Raw genomic sequence first — 10,262 nt, 5'->3', positions numbered from 1 at the left:
AAAGTTAAATACTTTGCTGCACTACTAGTAGGTGCACTTTATTATCTACACTCATAAAATTAATACCAGCAGAATTATGATAAATTCAGAAATTTATGGGGTGTAAAACAGCACTTTCACCCCTCTTCTGGCAAAGCTGTTGTTCACTTTCTTGGATATTATAGGTGATCTTTCAAGAAATAACTACACAAGCATAAAGTAGAACTTTCAAAATATGTGGGTGACTGCAATTTGACCAAAAAAGTGATATAATTCAAAACTCACAAAATATAAATAACTCAAAGTGAGAATCTCAGCTATGTCAGCAATGTGAGAAAGAAAAAAAAAAACATGAAAATGACCCCTAATACAATAGATACTTTGGATGCTTCCACTTTGCTGGCAAGCAGTGTCTTGCGTCTGGAGATTGTCAGATTTTTGCCAAGGTTTCCCTCTTTGGTGTCAGAGAAAGAAAAGCTGATACAACGTCTCATTCTTGGAGCCCATGTTGAGGGACTGGATGCGGATAGGCCTTTATGTACCAATAGGATACGTCTCGGGGTTGGTTTGCGTCAATTGGAAATGTGCATTCCATTTAGAGGAAAAAAAGGGGGTGAGGAACAGACAGTTTCTTACCAAATTGGGTGAATGCCTCTCAGCAACATGGATTCATTAGCCTGACAGAAATTAGAAACAGTAGTGAACAGTTAGTTAGACATACGAGAATATAACGATGCCCGCTGATGATAAAAGCATTCTGCAGGGACCAGAGAACATCAGATTAATGCTGTCAGGGGTGGAAAAACTTGAAATACTCCACAGACTTGCACTCATTAGACGTGTTAGTGCATCTGTCAGCTGTAGTTTCTCTAAATATGTTTAAATCTGTTTCAATATGTTCCCTTCAAATCATTAATCATCAAAGTTATAGCATTGGTTATGGAAGAAAAGAAATCATCAGTTTTTGAGTGTCATAGGACCTGATTGTAACCTTTTGCTGGATACATACTCAAATTACAAATGACACATTTAATACTACTTTTAGATGATTAAAAGCAGACTTTTTACACAATTACTCTAATTCTAAGAATGTAATCACTGTCAGCATTTACCCAGTAGTACTAACTAATGAGGCTTTAGAAGAATGGAAAATAGTTGAAATGTGAGGTAAACTGTGCAACCTTGACATCACTTCACTGGGGGAAAATGGGTTTAGTAGTCAGTTTTCAATTTAAAAAGGTGCAAACACAGCAGATCAACTAAGTGGAAGTGAAAGTGTAAAGTAGTTTCATCCGATCAAAGTCATGTACTATTTACAAATGAGGAGAGAAGAATAAAAAGTGGCAACAAATCCGTGACAGACTTGTTTAGACCAAACTGTGCCAGAGGGAAACATCAAGAACACATTGCTCCAAAATCTTAACCAAAAACAGAAAATTTGGAGTCCACGTTTCCATCTTTTTCCTTGAGATATTTTTTTGAAAACTGTCTTGGTCATTCAGACAACACCACGAGCCAATGCTTGCCTAGTACGCAGCAGAGATCCACACATAAACCTGGATTCCTCTATTAATGCTACAAACACCAGAGATCTGGAGGAGTCATGAACTGAAGGTGATGGATGTCAGTTAGGTTGATAAACAACTATAGTTTCCAACTCTCTTCTCCAAGTTGTGACTTCACCACCAGGTTTATGTGTTTTTAACAAAAAATGTTTCAGTGTGACTCAGGAGCACAATCCAAAGAGGAAATCTGGCACCTGAAATGTTTAAACTACTGAGAACTGGAGAGAGTGACACATGTAACATGCAAATCTCACATCCTCTGTAAATCACAACAGTGTTGGGAATGATGGAAATAAAGAAGTGAGGTAGAAATGGTCTTTTTAAGTAAAGATTTACTTCAAATAGCCCCTTCATGTTGATCATGCCAGAAGCTGAGTAATGCCAATGAAACAAATTTGGCCAGAATGGCTGGCATTGTAAAATATCCTTGCAAAATCTCCCAAATGGAATGACGGCTCTGTTCGCACGACAATTGATAATGTAAAGTATTTAAATGTCTGGAGAGAAGCAGCATTTTCTTTGGATGTCACTGTCCTCTTGACTCACTTACTGTACTCTCCACTTTCTAAAGTAGTTACTGGGATTAGCTTATTCATGATTACACCATGAATCTTGTTGCTCCAAAGCCACTGTAACTGTGATAGAATATGTGGACACATTATTGCTCTCATTAAAATCAGTACATTCATGTTAACAATATGCCTATGTACAATGAGAGTAGAAGATTTTTGAAGGACAGTGTCAAAACTTAATGGTGAGTTTGTGCCTTGCCCTCCTTTTTCAACTTTAAACTGGATTTTTGTATAATCATTGATAGGCCTCAGTTTTTTATGGTTTCTACCAGCACCTAAATGTTTCAGACTTCTGCAGGCCTAACAAACCTAACTTTATTCATGTGGCACCTTTTGTACAAAATGTCAGCATGGTTCACATCATTGGCACAAATGGGCAGAGTTCTTCTCAGTGCTGGAGCCAACAGGAAAGCTTAATCTGCATTTGAATAAATGTAGATTGAGCCATGCTAGCTCTAAGTCGGCCCACCACTTTGGTCCAGACTGAAATATCTCAACAGTTACTGAATGGATTGCTGTGAGATTTGGTTCAGACATCCATGGTGCCAAGAGGATCATTTCTAATGATTTCTAATTTCTAATTTGGTGATCCTAACGTTGCTTTTTGTGATGTTTTGCTATTTATATACTGTTATGATGACGGATGTCTACGTTAAACATCGTTAAAGTTCCTAAACTTGAAGTTAACGCATGTAGAAATGCTCCCTGCGAGTCAAAAGCCGGGGCCTCAACCTGCTCTGAATGCTGTTTGTGACGGTTTTCCTTGCTACGAGCTGACGTTGGGTTGTTGCTAAGGTTTTTCCATGTGTTTTTTGTGTTGTCCACTCTCATATTTCGGATTGGATTCAGACTTATGGAGACAGGAGCTAAAATGGCCTATCTCAGACTGAGGCTGAACTGAGGGGCTGCATAAAGAGTCAGTTTAAGAAAAATGAGGAGCTTTTTGGACTGTAAATCACGCAAAGATAGTCCAGTAGAGCCCCAGATTAAAAATATAGACTTGTAAATGCGCATAATAGGTCCCCTTTAATCCTGTGAAATATCTCAATATCTACTAGATGGATTGGCACAAAATTAGGTTCACGTATTCATGGTCCTCAGACAATGTATCCAAGTGACTCTGGTGATCCCCTGACTTTTCCTCTGGCAATATCATAAGGTTGACATTATGTGGCTTTGAGTGAAATGTCTCAAGAACTATTGGATGTATCACTGTGACATTTGGTCAAGACATTCATGGCCCCCTGAGGATGAATTGTAGTAACTTTGACCCCAGATGTTTCAGCCTCACAGAGCGGATACCATGGTTGTAGACATTGCCTAAAAAACAAGGCAGGAGATTCAGACCTTTTCTTCAAGACGTTTCACAATAACAATTTTCACTGTCAAAATATTATACTGTTTCCTTCCTGACCTGCCAAACACAGGTCAGTTCACTGTCACTGACTTCATTTGTTTTTGTCTCTTCCCTAAATTTAAACACTTGTGCACTTTGGCTTATTTTCTTTCCGCAAAATTTATCTTCTTACCACGATCCTTCACTTGACCTGATGAGACAGTTTATTTTTTATAGCTGATGTATGGAGCCACATCATAGCAACCACCAATCAGAGTTTCTGTGTGAGTCAGTGCCAGTTTCTACACATTTTCATAACAAGGCAACAAGGGTGCAATGTCATTTCTGAACACCTCATTCTCTGACGCTCTCAAAATGTCACCGTGACACGATTCATATTCCTCAACTTCCTGAACTATCACCAGAACGTTCTGCCCGATAAAAACAAGACATTTTTAACAAGATATACAGAGCATTTCCTCTCTCACTGAAATGGATTGTTACAGGTAGTCATTTACAGCAACATCTGAGTCCCTTGACTTGACGATATGCCTCTTTTTACAGAACAGTGTTCCATGAATTGTTCTCATAGGTTTTGTGAGGCAATTGAGAAGGCAACAGGGGAGAAAGAAAACTGTAAAAAAAACAAACCCCAAAAAACACTGAGGCTGATCTGTACATATACTATTAATCATTAAAATGCAACAACGCAGGACTTCTAGTTTGTCTTCCCGGCTTCAAAGGAAGTTCTAACTGTGCATTGACACACAATGCTGTTCACTAGTCATCCTGTACTTCACCGAGTGGGGACCGGCGATGCCAGAAAGTGAACTTTACTGTCATCAAGGGTCTGATGGTGATCTGGAGCACCAGTATCAACATGATCACAGTACAAGAACTAAAATACTACTGGTAGTAGAGTCTTACATACAGCATGTATAAACCAAAACAAAGATCTTAAGTACTTGTTTCTAGGATACCACGTTTGTTTTCAAAGCATCTAATTCCAGTTTTTTTTATAAAAATGGCTCACATATCTTGGCTTAGAACAGACATTACATCAAAGTGAGATAACCGATGTTTGACTTGTTCTCCTCTCCAGTTTATATGTGACCTATGTGGGTGGGATTTGTTGATACATGATTTGTAAATTCAGCACAATAGAATATTTCCTGGGTGATATTATGCTTAGGATCATAACAACATTGGGTAACAGCATCGGGGCAACTTTTCAACTACATAGTTACAATGAGAACAAAATCAGATGATGCTGCTCAAAATGTTGATCTGCCAAACTTTTGTTTGTGTACTTTGCCAATATCCTAAGTGGGAGGATGAACACAGGGAATCTTGTTTACTTCCTTTGTTGCCTGCGGGACTCTTAGAGGATGGCAGGCTGTGAGGACCCCATTAATTACCTGCTGCCTGCTGGTTGCTCATGTTTAGTGAGGTGCAAAACACTGCCAGCTTTATTCAACGTTGCTTGTCATAGTGAGGTAATCAGGCCACAGACTGTTCACTGGGCTAAGGTTTATTCCCAGACGTGTATTTGAGCTGTTGGACTTGTACACAAGCAAAATGCCCAAGGAGTGTAACCCCTAAAATCAGGTCTGAAGTACAACCAGGCCAGGGTTAAGCTCTGAACTTCAAATAAATGTAAGATAATGAAAGAAAGTAGCAATAGTCGTGACTCCCTCAGTTTACTTTGACTCATACTTACCTATATTTAGGTTAATGGGTGGGGGATTACAGAACAATCACCATTTCACTTCCACCCTCTTTTCTCGCAATTGCATTTTCATTTCTGAGATGCAATCATTTGGTAATGACTTCCAGATTCCCATTTTCCTCCTTGTGCTGGTGGGATGTGTAGAGTTATGGCAGAGAAGTAAGATATATTGAGCAAATTTATAAGAGCTTAAAAACTGGGAGAAATCTGGGCTCATTTTACAGAAAACTGACAGAGAAACCTAGAGGGAGCAACAACGCAGGACCTAGAAAAAGATTGATGTGTATGGACACCGAAAGCCAGCACCATGAACAGTGTTGTGTGTGAGAGAGAGAACAAAGTAAGAGTGAGATCTCTTCAGTGTAGCAGAGAGGAGGAGGAGCTCTGGCCTTGGGTCCCTGGGCACAGAAGGTGCTGCAGCATAGCTGAAGCTCCACTGCCTATACAGGCTCATCACTACATTGTTATGGCTGATGGAGGAGAACCAAACAAGTTATGTTCAGTTAATAATTATGTTACAATTCAACATCTTTTTCACATGACAACATATATTTCCAGTGGGGGGAAAGTAAGTAACATTTACTCAAGGACAATTTCAAGCTACATGTACTTTTAGTTGATTATTTCCATTTTATGCTACTTTAAAGCTGCACTTCACTTTATTTCAGAGGCATATGTTACACTTTTTACTCCACTACATTTATTTGTTGCATATTTTTAAAACATAGCTGTTTGTAAAAAAAAAAAAAGAAAAAAAAAAGGCTCAATTATAAGCTGATCTTCATATGTAAAATCAGTGGAGAACCTGTGTTACAATGCACCAATGACTGTGAAGTGAAAGGGTTGCCTCATAATGACAAAACCACAGAGAATTATCACCCAATTCTGCAATTCAACTCAGTTTCGGTTCAGTCTCAACACTCTCATCATCTAATTTGTTTTCACCCACTGTACACTACTTGCCCAGCACCAAATGTCAGACAAAGAAAGTGAGAGAAAAGCTGGTGAACATAGTGGAGCATTTAGCAACTTAAGAGCCAAATAGCCAAATGTCTCCCTAAAACTATTATGTTTCTTCAAGCACATATAACATTTAATTTGAAATGCCTCAGGTCAAATGATACTCAGTGTGGTTTTACAATGACAGCACATGTTTTTGGCTATTTTTTGTGGCCCATCACTGTTTAAACCTCTAGAACAGTCTATGTTGTTCATTACTTTTGTTTTTTGTCACTATGTACAAGTGTTTGTTCTACTTTGTGTCAGGTGAACATGTAAGAATCTATCCCATTAACCTCTTCACATAAAGTAAGTCCAAACTTTTGACTGGTACTGTATGTCTGAGTGAGTGATACAGTACAGTAAGTGAACCCTCTGATATCCCAGCAAAAACTATTTAAAGCAGCATTAGCCTGTTTTTTTTAGCCACTTGGGGGCAGAACTCCACAACAACCTGAACATCACACACAAGTTACATTGCTAATATGGCTAATACGTTAGCTATCAGTTCCCTTTTTTGAAATCCGGCTATATTAGCATTGATTTGGAGTCAGGTTTATGTCGGCCCACCGAATCTACTCTCCTTCAATTACTCTCCTTCTATCTCTGTCTTCTCTTGCAAAACATATCTCGGACTTTTGTTTAGCAAAAACAGCTTCTCGTTGTGGTTAATGAGTGGTGAGACTAAACAAAAACAGCAAAGTTGCAGGTAGTAAAACCAAATAAGGAGCTCAAAGTTGCTAAAATGCTCCATAGAGCTGAGAAAACTACAGTTGGGTGTTAATGCTCTAAGTTAATCGCTATGAGTAACACCTCTCACATTACACTCATTTGACCTGTTGTTCAATAGCCTATTTAGTGCAGCTTTAATCATTAATATTCCCTAACACATCTCCTCCATCTTCACCATTTATCCTTAAAGCCACAATGACACATTTGTATCATTTAAACAGCAAAACTGGATAATATGCTGTTGGCACAATTATAAAATGAAGCACCTCAGTTTTGCATATTGTCAAGTGAAGAAGAAAATATACTGCCTGTTGAACTTTGATGCATGATCAGTGAAAACACAGAGAGGATAGGTGCAGTTAGCAGGAATGATATGTTGAAGAATACCAAATGTTCCAGAGGAGAATTTCCTGCTCATTATTGAATCCAGGTTTTGTAGCTGGCATCCTGCTTCTGTCTGTACACCGAAAAGTTTTAAGCATTCAGGCTAAATTAGTTTGATGCTGCCACGGTGAGGGAATAACATTTGTCTATGTCTCTGCAATAAGCAGCACATTCAGTGCAGAAGCAAATTAGATTTTGAGACATTTTCCTCACTGCTGAATTGGGAGTTCATTCGAGGTTATGAAAACCTGGCACAATATTAAATAGAGCAATGCCACGACAAGTTATTCCTTGAATGTAAGTTATTCAGGCAGGTGATAGCCATGGTTAGCTGGCAACCACACAACCTGAAAACTAAGTTCAAGTGCAGGATAAGAGATGATGTATTTGGGTCTTTATATAGTTTGCTTTGATGCGTTTTCAAATGCTGCCCAGCACACTAGACCTGAGCAATAACACTGCTCGCATCATTCTCTTCAAAGCTTTTTGTTTGTTCATTTTATGGAAAAAGTAAAAAATTAAAAACAAAGGCCAAGTGTTATGTCACAACAGTAATATCACAAACCAACAGCAATAAGATTAACAAGCTAAACACGGAGGCATGCGTATACCAATCACATCCATCCAGTGAAGTGCAGCTCGACCACATGTGCTGTTAATTCTCCAGATTGGTTAAACATGATTAGAGAGGAAAACATAAAATTGCCTCTTTTAGGGAATAAATTCAGCCATAAAACAAAGGAATTTGCTAATGGTAGAGGTTGATGTTGAAATGCTATCTTTGTGTCAGCATAAGGTTGGAATTTAGGTTGATGGGGTGAGTTAATGAACCTGAGAAATGTGCAGAGACTTGATGGTTTATACTCAGATGCCAAACTATCATCTCATCTCACCCTTGCACCTTGGCTTAATGGAGCAGGCGAAGAATCTTAACCTCATGGGGACCCTGCAAAGACCATACACTGAGCAAACTGGCTCTTCTTTAATGACTCAAATAAAAACTTGGAATAGTCTTTACTGCAGCAAATATGTCATCATAACATTTGTTTGGATTCAAATATGGCTCTGATAGGCAAATGATTGTTATTCAAACAGAGTTGAAGAGATTTTATAAGCTCGACAGGGTTCCTGAGTGGCCCCAGTCTTGTTCAGTGATCTGGCACCTCATGTTACGCGCTCCTGTTTTCCCCATTTTCCCCGCTAACTCCTCAAGGGTCTTGTGTTGATTTATCTGAGTGTTAAGCACTCGAATGTTTATGCCTTGTACCCTGGATGACACCATCTGCTACTAATCTGTATTTCCGTCGTTGTCTGCACACAGCAGCCCAGAACAGCTGAGGACACAGTTGAGTACAAAGACACCGGTTTCCCCGGTCTGGCTTTTCCTGCGTCTGCATACTTCACCAATCTTTACTAGTCACTCTATAAGTTAACATCCATGTTCATCCTTTACAGTTACTTTGTATATACTGTAGTCAGAGACAGTTACTTCAGGCCTATGCTGGGACATGTGCTGTGTCTATCAAGCCAAAAAATATGATTCTGTGTAATTCATGGACCAGATAAGGAGAAACACAGGCTGGCTAACACATGCGCCGTTTTTTAAACACGCACTTTCACAAAGTGCGTGTTTAAACACACTCCATTCACAAAGAAGTGTATGTGAAGAGTAACATGAACAAATAAGGGGAAAACATGTGGGGAGAAAATGTTTTCACAGTCAGTGGTGCTTTTATTTCCCTGTTACTAATGGACACTTCTGTACAGTGATACATTAAATTAAGAGCAACTATTTCCATGCGAAGACTTTGAATTTTGGTGACATCATTGGTGCTAAGTACTTTGCATGAAATGTTTCTTTTAGATGCATAAAGTCAAGTATTTTTCAAGTGATTGGTGATTTCGCATTAGTGATTGCTGCTCATGATTTTTTTCCAAACAAACTGCTGTTGCTGGAGTCATGAAATGTATCACTTCCTGTGCAACAGAGAATTTTTTCACCAGAAAAATTGTGTCGGTGTCAAACTACAGTACACACTCTTTCTGATATGATAATTTTCTCACACTAGCCAACAACCACAGAGTCATAAATTCTTGCTGTGACTTGATGGTGAGACACTGCAGACTACAAGTTGAAAAACAATATAATGTGGTAGTCTTTTTGTCAGGGTGTTGTGAGGTGTTCCAAATGCAGCATCACAGAACATGTAACAAAATGAGCAATTGTCATGGCCCACACTCATTTTTGCTCCCTAAGCCTCATATCTGTTGTGTCAGGACTAATATTATATATAGTCTGATCCCGACATTATTCCAGGAGCCGATAGCATCAGCTGTTCATAAGTTAAAAATGATCCTAGTTATAATGTAAGAATTTACTTAGTGGTGGTTTACAAATCACTAAATTGAAATGGATTGCCCCACACAAACAAGTTCATACTTAGAGATGAGTCATTATTAAATATTTACATCTACTACCTGCCAGGTGGGAGTGTTTAGACTGACCTGTATAGACTGAAGAGTAAAAGAGATAATATGAAATATGGTTGACATAGCTGACCTGACACTTTAAATTTCAGAGAAAAAACACACTAAACCTTAAATTACAAACTTTATGCCAATAACTAAATGACCAAATAATGACCATTAGCTGACCATAATTGGATATTGCCCTCTCCTAGAAATAAACCAAAATCACATATTCACAAAGGACTAGCAGTTAAGTTTATTTTATCTTTTTGCCCCTAAAACTGTTATATTTGGAAGTTATGTTACAGCTTGTGATACTGCAGTCACTTTACTTTAAACTTGTGCTTACTAGACAAGACATTTCTTAAGCAAGGACCAGTGTGTAGGATTTAGTGGCATCTAGTGGTGCAGCTGCAGATTGCAACCAACTAAATAACCCCCCTCCAAGCATGTAGGAGAACCTATGGTGGCTGCGAAACCCACAAAAAATGCGAAAG

This window comes from Thunnus thynnus, chromosome 14, assembly GCF_963924715.1.
Source record: "Thunnus thynnus chromosome 14, fThuThy2.1, whole genome shotgun sequence".
Taxonomy (NCBI): domain Eukaryota; kingdom Metazoa; phylum Chordata; class Actinopteri; order Scombriformes; family Scombridae; genus Thunnus; species Thunnus thynnus.
This window is presented reverse-complemented; position numbering follows the sequence as displayed.